This window comes from Pseudophryne corroboree, unplaced genomic scaffold (assembly GCF_028390025.1).
Source record: "Pseudophryne corroboree isolate aPseCor3 unplaced genomic scaffold, aPseCor3.hap2 scaffold_428, whole genome shotgun sequence".
NCBI classification, from domain to species: domain Eukaryota; kingdom Metazoa; phylum Chordata; class Amphibia; order Anura; family Myobatrachidae; genus Pseudophryne; species Pseudophryne corroboree.
In genome coordinates, this window is record NW_026970060.1 from 147264 (window position 1) to 157500 (window position 10237).

A 10237-nucleotide genomic window follows, 5' to 3' on the forward strand; every position below is an offset into this window, starting at 1 on the left:
GGCTTTATTTTTATGCTAACAAATTTGTTCTCTGAAAAGTGTCCACAAAGCAAAGTCTCTGATTAACACCTTTGTAGGGATGGTTTTTCACCTATTACTAAATTAAACTTGCTTCATTGGAAAGGCAGCAAGATGCATCCTCATTTCAATGTCTACTGAAATAATACAGGTTGACACCAGGAAACATTAACGCCACTGCATCCTTGCTGCTTTCTCATGTGGAAGTCTGTTTAATGTGAAAACAAGGTGATATCTAATTAGCACACAGGTAAGGAATTAAGAAAATCTTTATTTAAGGGTGAAGATGTTTCTCACAAAATCGTTGCCCCAATGCATCATTGAAATTCAAGCTGGAAAGATGATTTTAATATATCACTTGTACATTTTGTATTGCTCTTCTGGTGACAATGTAGTTTGTTTTTGTCAATTACCATTTTAATAATAGGGTAAAGAAAATGAAGTGGATTTTTGAAAGAAAACAATACTGTCAATATACTATTAAAACAAATTAAAATGGTAAAAGTTATTGTACTTTAAGTAAAAATAAAAGAGCCAAAATATCAATCCCAGTTTTGGATTACTTTAATTAACAAAAAAAAATGCATATAGCAGAGGATAGTTTCAATCTGCCTACCTCTGGGTTATGGGCCCAGCATGCTTCCATTGCTGTACTCTGCTGCACAGGTTAGTGCAAGAGATCCTGAAGCACTCACTCATCATGGGAAAGTACCAATGTGTTTCTTCATTGGTTGATAGAAGAAACATCTTACAAAAACTCTCCAGATTATTGACTTTTTTAAGTTTTTCTAGGAAACGTTTTAGATGAATGCTTATTAGCATTTGTCAGTATGGACTTTTGCAAAGTGTCTCTGTGGCGCAATCAGTTAGTGTGTACGGCTATTAACCAAAAGGTTGGTGGTTCAATCCCACCCAGGGACGTAATTGACCTTGTTATCAGATTTTGGTGATCTTTAAGTAGACAAGTCAAATTTCATACCCCCTGTTATTGTGTAGGGTACCTGGCCTTCTCTGATGTAATCAGAGTTAGATTTGATTCAATGATTTTATAAAAACATCTAGGAAGCACAATTTAGCAGTGGGTTGCAGAGAAAAAGAAATATGCTGGCAAAAAAATCAAATTGCGTGATTAAACAGCTCTTCATTTTCTGGCTTTATTTTTATGCTAACAAATTTGTTCTCTGAAAAGTGTCCACAAAGCCAAGTCTCTGATTAACACCTTTGTAGGGATGGTTTTTCACCTATTACTAAATTAAACTTGCTTCATTGGAAAAGCAGCAAGATGCATCCTCATTTCAATGTCTACTGAAATAATACAGGTTGAAACCAGGAAACATTAACGCCACTGCATCCTTGCTGCTTTCTCATGTGGAAGTCTGTTTAATGTGAAAACAAGGTGATATCTAATTAGCACACAGGTAAGGAATTACGAAAATCTTTATTTAAGGGTGAAGATGTTTCTCACAAAATTGTTGCCCCAATGCATCATTGAAATTCAAGCTGGAAAGATGATTTTAATATATCACTTGTACATTTTGTATTGCTCTTCTGGTGACAATGTAGTTTTTTTTGTCAATTACCATTTTAATAATAGGGTAAAGAAAATTAAGTGGATTTTTGAAAGAAAACTATACTGTCAATATACTATTAAAACAAATTAAAATGGTAAAAGTTATTGTACTTTAAGTAAAAATAAAAGAGCAAAAAAATCAATCCCAGTTTTGATTACTTAAATTAACAAAAAAAAATGCATATAGCAAAGGATAGTTTCAATCTGCCTACCTCTGGGTTATGGGTCCAGCATGCTTCCATTGCAGTACTCTGCTGCACATGTAAGTGCAAGAGATCCTGAAGCACTCACTCATCATGGGAAAGTACCAATGTGTTTATTCGTTGGTTGATGGAAGAAACATCTTACAAAAACTCTCCAGATTATTGATTTTTTAATGTTTTTCTAGGAAACGTTCTAGATGTATGCTTATTAGCCTTTGTCAGTATGTACATTTTGCAAAGTGTCTCTGTGGCGCAATCGGTTAGTGTGCTCGACTATTAACCAAAAGGTTGGTGGTTCAATCCCACCCAGGGACGTAATTGACCTTGTGATCAGATTTTGGTGATATTTAAGTAGACAAGTCAAAATTTCAAACCCCCTCTTATTGTGTAGGGTACCTGGCCTTCTCTGATGTAATCAGAGTTAGATTTGATTCAGTGATTTTATAAAAAACAGCTAGGAAGCACAATTTAGCAGTGGGTTGCAGAGAAAAAAAATATGCTGGCAGAAAAATCCAATTGAGTGATTAAACAGCTCTTCATTTTCTGGCTTTATTTTTATGCTAACAAATTTGTTCTCTGAAAAGTGTCCACAAAGCCAAGTCTCTGATTAACACCTTTGTAAGGATGGTTTTTCACCTATTACTAAATTAAACTTGCTTCATTGGAAAGGCAGCAAGATGCATCCTCATTTCAATGTCTACTGAAATAATACAAGTTGACACCAGGAAACATTAACGCCACTGCATCCTTGCTGCTTTCTCATGTGGAAGTCTGTTTAATGTGAAAACAAGGTGATATCTAATTAGCACACAGGTAAGGAATTAAGAAAATCTTTATTTAAGGGTGAAGATGTTTCTCACAAAATTGTTGACCCAATGCATCATTGAAATTCAAGCTGGAAAGATGAATTTAATATATCACTTGTACATTTTGTATTGCTCTTCTGGTGACAATGTAGTTTGTTTTTGTCAATTACCATTTTAATAATAGGGTAAAGAAAATGAAGTGGATTTTTGAAAGAAAACAATACTGTCAATATACTATTAAAACAAATTAAAATGGTAAAAGTTATTGTACTTTAAGTAAAAATAAAAGAGACAAAATATCAATCCCAGTTTTGGATTACTTTAATTAACAAAAAAAAATGCATATAGCAGAGGATAGTTTCAATCTGCCTACCTCTGGGTTATGGGCCCAGCATGCTTCCATTGCAGTACTCTGCTGCACATGTAAGTGCAAGAGATCCTGAAGCACTCACTCATCATGGGAAAGTACCAATGTGTTTCTTCGTTGGTTGATGGAAGAAACATCTTACAAAAACTCTCCAGATTATTGACTTTTTAAAGTTTTGCTAGGAAACGTTTTAGATGAATGCTTAAAAGCCTTTGTCAGTATGGAATTTTGCAAAGTGTCTCTGTGGCGCAATCAGTTAGTATGTACGGCTATTAACCAAAAGGTTGGTGGGTCAATCCCACCCAGGGACCTAATTGACCTTGTTATCAGATTTTGGTGATCTTTAAGTAGACAAGTCAAAATTTCAAACCCCCTGTTATGGTGTTGGGTACCTGGCCTTCTCTGATGTAATCAGAGTTAGATTTGATTCAGTGATTTTATAAAAACAGCTAGGAAGCACAATTTAGCAGTGGGTTGCAGAGAAAAAAAATATGCTGGCAGAAAAATCCAATTGAGTGATTAAACAGCTCTTTATTTTCTTGCTTTATTTTTATGCTAACAAATTTGTTCTCTGAAAAGTGTCCACAAAGCCAAGTCTCTGATTAACACCTTTGTAAGGATGGTTTTTCACCTATTACTAAATTAAACTTGCTTCATTGGAAAGGCAGCAAGATGCATCCTCATTTCAATGTCTACTGAAATAATACAGGTTGACACCAGGAAACATTAACGCCACTGCATCCTTGCTGCTTTCTCATGTGGAAGTCTGTTTAATGTGAAAACAAGGTGATATCTAATTAGCACACAGGTAAGGAATTAAGAAAATCTTTATTTAAGGGTGAAGATGTTTCTCACAAAATCGTTGCCCCAATGCATCATTGAAATTCAAGCTGGAAAGATGATTTTAATATATCACTTGTACATTTTGTATTGCTCTTCTGGTGACAATGTAGTTTGTTTTTGTCAATTACCATTTTAATAAAAGGGTAAAGAAAATTAAGTGGATTTTTGAAAGAAAACTATACTGTCAATATACTATTAAAACAAATTAAAATGGTAAAAGTTATTGTACTTTAAGTAAAAATAAAAGAGCAAAAATATCAATCCCAGTTTTGATTACTTAAATTAACAAAAAAAATGCATATAGCAAAGGATAGTTTCAATCTGCCTACTTCTGGTTTATGGGTCCAGCATGCTTCCATTGCAGTACTCTGCTGCACATGTAAGTGCAAGAGATCCTGAAGCACTTACTCATCATGGGAAAGTACCAATGTGTTTCTTCGTTGGTTGATGGAAGAAAAATCTTACAAAAACTCTCCAGATTATTGACTTTTTAAAGTTTTTCTAGGAAACGTTTTAGATGAATGCTTATTAGCCTTTGTCAGTATAGACTTTTGCAAAGTGTCTCTGTGGCACAATCAGTAAGTATGTACGGCTATTAACCAAAAGGTTGGTGGTTCAATCCCACCCAGGGACCTAATTGACCTTGTTATCAGATTTTGGTGATCTTTACATAGACAAGTCAAAATTTCAAACCCCCTGTTATAGTGTAGGGTACCTGGCCTTCTCTGATGTAATCAGAGTTAGATTTGATTCAGTGATTTTATAAAAACAGCTAGGAAGCACAATTTAGCAGTGGGTTGCAGAGAAAAATAAAAATGCTGGCAAAAAAATCCAATTGAGTGATTAAACAGCTCTTCATTTTCTGGCTTTATTTTTATGCTAACAAATTTGTTCTCTGAAAAGTGTCCACAAAGCCAAGTCTCTGATTAACACCTTTGTAGGGATGGTTTTTCACCTATTACTAAATTAAACTTGCTTCATTGGAAAGGCAGCAAGATGCATCCTCATTTCAATGTCTACTGAAATAATACAAGTTGACACCAGGAAACATTAACGCCACTGCATCCTTGCTGCTTTCTCATGTGGAAGTCTGTTTAATGTGAAAACAAGGTGATATCTAATTAGCACACAGGTAAGGAATTAAGAAAATCTTTATTTAAGGGTGAAGATGTTTCTCACAAAATCGTTGCCCCAATGCATCATTGAAATTCAAGCTGGAAAGATGATTTTAATATATCACTTGTACATTTTGTATTGCTCTTCTGGTGACAATGTAGTTTGTTTTTGTCAATTACCATTTTAATAATAGGGTAAAGAAAATTAAGTGGATTTTTGAAAGAAAACAATACTGTCAATATACTATTAAAACAAATTAAAATGGTAAAAGTTATTGTACTTTAAGTAAAAATAAAAGAGCCAAAATATCAATCCCAGTTTTGGATTACTTCAACAAACAAAAAAATGCATATAGCAGAGGATAGTTTCAATCTGCCTACCTCTGGGTTATGGGCCCAGCATGCTTCCATTGCTGTACTCTGCTGCACATGTAAGTGCAAGAGATCCTGAAGCACTCACTCATCATGGGAAAGTACCAATGTGTTTCTTCGTTGGTTGATAGAAGAAACATCTTACAAAAACACTCCAGATTATTGACTTTTTTAAGTTTTTCTAGGAAACGTTTTAGATGAATGCTTATTAGCATTTGTCAGTATGTACTTTTGCAAAGTGTTTCTGTGGCGCAATCAGTTAGTGTGTACAGCTATTAACCAAAAGGTTGGTGGTTCAATCCCACCCAGGGACGTAATTGACTTTGTTATCAGATTTTGGTGATCTTTAAGTAGACAAGTCAAATTTCATACCCCCTGTTATGGTGTAGGGTACCTGGCCTTCTCTGATGCAATCAGAGTTAGATTTGATTCAGTGATTTTATAAAAACATCTAGGAAGCACAATTTAGCAGTGGGTTGCAGAGAAAAAGAAATATGCTGGCAAAAAAAACAAATTGCGTGATTAAACAGCTCTTCATTTTCTGGCTTTATTTTTATGCTAACAAATTTGTTCTCTGAAAAGTGTCCACAAAGCCAAGTCTCTGATTAACACCTTTGTAGGGATGGTTTTTCACCTATTACTAAATTAAACTTGCTTCATTGGAAAGGCAGCAAGATGTATCCTCATTTCAATGTCTACTGAAATAATACAGGTTGACACCAGGAAACATTAACGCCACTGCATCCTTGCTGCTTTCTCATGTGGAAGTCTGTTTAATGTGAAAACAAGGTGATATCTAATTAGCACACAGGTAAGGAATTAAGAAAATCTTTATTTAAGGGTGAAGATGTTTCTCACAAAATTGTTGACCCAATGCATCATTGAAATTCAAGCTGGAAAGATGATTTTAATATATCACTTGTACATTTTGTATTGCTCTTCTGGTGACAATGTAGTTTGTTTTTGTCAATTACCATTTTAATAATAGGGTAAAGAAAATGAAGTGGATTTTTGAAAGAAAACAATACTGTCAATATACTATTAAAACAAATTAAAATGGTAAAAGTTATTGTACTTTAAGTAAAAATAAAAGAGACAAAATATCAATCCCAGTTTTGGATTACTTTAATTAACAAAAAAAATGCATATAGCAGAGGATAGTTTCAATCTGCCTACCTCTGGGTTATGAGCCCAGCATGCTTCCATTGCAGTACTCTGCTGCACATGTAAGTGCAAGAGATCCTGAAGCACTCACTCATCATGGGAAAGTACCAATGTGTTTCTTCGTTGGTTGATGGAAGAAACATCTTACAAAAACTCTCCAGATTATTGACTTTTTAAAGTTTTTCTAGGAAACGTTTTAGATGAATGCTTATTAGCCTTTGTCAGTACAGACTTTTGCAAAGTGTCTCTGTGGCGCAATCAGTTAGTATGTACGGCTATTAACCATAAGGTTGGTGGTTCAATCCCACCCAGGGACCTAATTTCCCTTGTTATCAGATTTTGGTGATCTTTAAGTAGACAAGTCAAAATTTCAAAACCCCTGTTACGGTGTAGGGTACCTGGCCTTCTCTGATGTAATCAGAGTTAGATTTGATTCAGTGATTTTATAAAAACAGCTAGGAAGCACAATTTAGCAGTGGGTTGCAGAGAAAAAAAATATGCTGGCAGAAAAATCCAATTGAGTGATTAAACAGCTCTTCATTTTCTGGCTTTATTTTTATGCTAACAAATTTGTTCTCTGAAAAGTGTCCACAAAGCCAAGTCTCTGATTAACACCTTTGTAAGGATGGTTTTTCACCTATTACTAAATTAAACTTGCTTCATTGGAAAGGCAGCAAGATGCATCCTCATTTCAATGTCTACTGAAATAATACAAGTTGACACCAGGAAACATTAACGCCACTGCATCCTTGCTGCTTTCTCATGTGGAAGTCTGTTTAATATGAAAACAAGGTGATATCTAATTAGCACACAGGTAAGGAATTAAGAAAATCTTTAGTTAAGGGTGAAGATGTTTCTCACAAAATCGTTGCCCCAATGCATCATTGAAATTCAAGCTGGAAAGATGATTTTAATATATCACTCGTACATTTTGTATTGCTCTTCTGGTGACAATGTAGTTTGTTTTTGTCAATTACCATTTTAATAATAGGGTAAAGAAAATTAAGTGGATTTTTGAAAGAAAACTATACTGTCAATATACTATTAAAACAAATTAAAATGGTAAAAGTTATTGTACTTTAAGTAAAAATAAAAGAGCCAAAATATCAATCCCAGTTTTGGATTACTTGAATTAAAAAACAAAAAAATGCATATAGCAGAGGATAGTTTCAAGCTGCCTACCTCTGGGTTATGGGCCCAGCATGCTTCCATTGCTGTACTCTGCTGCACATGTAAGTGCAAGAGATCCTGAAGCACTCACTCATCATGGGAAAGTACCAATGTGTTTCTTCGTTGGTTGATAGAAGAAACATCTTGCAAAAACTCTCCAGATTATTGACTTTTTTAAGTTTTTCTAGGAAACGTTTTAGATGAATGCTTATTAGCATTTGTCAGTATGTTGTTCTGCAAAGTGTCTCTGTGGCGCAATCAGTTAGTGTGTACGGCTATTAACCAAAAGGTTGGTGGTTCAATCCCACCCAGGGACGTAATTGACCTTGTTATCAGATTTTGGTGATCTTTAAGTAGACAAGTCAAATTTCATACCCCCTGTTATGGTGTAGGGTACCTGGCCTTCTCTGATGTAATCAGAGTTAGATTTGATTCAGTGATTTTATAAAAACATCTAGGAAGCACAATTTAGCAGTGGGTTGCAGAGAAAAAGAAATATGCTGGCAAAAAAATCAAATTGCGTGATTAAACAGCTCTTCATTTTCTGGCTTTATTTTTATGCTAACAAATTTGTTCTCTGAAAAGTGTCCACAAAGCCAAGTCTCTGATTAACACCTTTGTAGGGATGGTTTTTCACCTATTACTAAATTAAACTTGCTTCATTGGAAAGGCAGCAAGATGTATCCTCATTTCAATGTCTACTGAAATAATACAGGTTGACACCAGGAAACATTAACGCCACTGCATCCTTGCTGCTTTCTCATGTGGAAGTCTGTTTAATGTGAAAACAAGGTGATATCTAATTAGCACACAGGTAAGGAATTAAGAAAATCTTTATTTAAGGGTGAAGATGTTTCTCACAAAATTGTTGACCCAATGCATCATTGAAATTCAAGCTGGAAAGATGATTTTAATATATCACTTGTACATTTTGTATTGCTCTTCTGGTGACAATGTAGTTTGTTTTTGTCAATTACCATTTTAATAATAGGGTAAAGAAAATGAAGTGGATTTTTGAAAGAAAACAATACTGTACCCAGTGGAGACTGGGTGCTTTTCAGGAGCTCTCCTGAGCTTTCTGACAGAAAGTATTTTGTTAGGTTTTTAATTTTCAGGGAGCACTGCTGGCAACAGACTCCCTCATCGAGGGACTGAGGGGAGAGAAGCAGCCCTACTCTCTGAGTTGCAAGGTCCTGCTTCTTAGGCTACTGGACACCATTAGCTCCAGTGGGATTGGTACGCAGGATCTCACCCTCGCCGTCCGTCCCAGAGCCGCGCCGCCGTCCCCCTCGCAGAGCCGGAAGATAGAAGCCGGGTGAGTATGAGAAGAAAAGAAGACTTCAGAGGCGGCAGAAGACTTCATGATCTTCACTGAGGTAACGCACAGCACTGCAGCTGTGCGCCTTTGCTCCCATACACCTCACATACTCCGGTCACTGTAAGGGTGCAGGGCGCAGGGGGGGCGCCCTGGGCAGCAATATAAACCTCTTTCGCAAAAATATAACATATATACAGCTGGGCACTTTATATATGTATAAGCCCCCACCAATTTTACAGTTTAAGCGGGACAGAAGCCCGCCTCCGAGGGGGCGGGGCTTCTCCCTCAGCACTCACCAGCGCCATTTTTTCTCCACAGCACCGCTGAGAGGAAGCTCCCCGGACTCTACCCTGCTTATACCACGTTAGACAAGAGGGTTGAAAAGAGGGGGGGCATATAAGAGATGCTGTCCTATATATGTGTGTATGCAAACTACAGGTGGTGCTGCAGGGCCCACACCCTTTTACTTGTCTTGTAGAGCAGCTCTGAAGCTGTTACAGTGCCCAGCTGCTGCAAGAAATCAGCTTGAATGCTTCAGGGGCTTGGGCATGGCCAACATGAGCCCCACACCGAAGGAGGGTGGGGGTGTTTAATGCAAACTTGGGGTTATCCAAGCGCCGCAAAAGGCCGCCATGCCCTGCATGCCCCTTTTCTCTTTTCATATACAGATGAGGGTTCCAGCCAACTTTGGCCCATTGCTTGGATGACATCACCGTATGCAAATCCGTCTGCTGCAGACCTTCCCCCAGGAATGCTTGCAATAGTTGTTGCATATGGTTTAATGTCTGAGGATGCTTCAGTATTAGGCAGCCTTCCGCCCTCCCATGTTCATCTGAAAAGATGTGGTCTCCCTGCAGTTGTTGTCCCCAGACGAGAGTTCCCTTGTGCTTCCTCAGTTAAATCTCCTTAACTTGACGGGGGTGTGCCCGAGCAGCCACCCTCCCCAGCCCTATCCCAACACATACTTATCTTGCATATGAGATCTCTTGATCATGAAGATAGTTCTCACAGGTTGAGGTTCATCCTGGCCCCGCTCCCCGCTGGAGAGCGCTGATGGGGACAGCAGCGGGGCTTCAGCAGAAGGGTGAGTACGTGTGGCCAGAGACCTCCCTTCCCATGTGCAGGCCTGCAGAGTCTGCCGCGCAGGATGGGGCATGTGGCATGTGGCACTCTCCCTCCCAGGGGCTCTTCCAGATGTAGCTCCTCAGCAGTATTTTTCCCGGGCTGCGCGGCGCTCTCCCCGACTGGCATCCGCCCTGGAACACTGCCTTCCTCAACGCAACATCAGCAG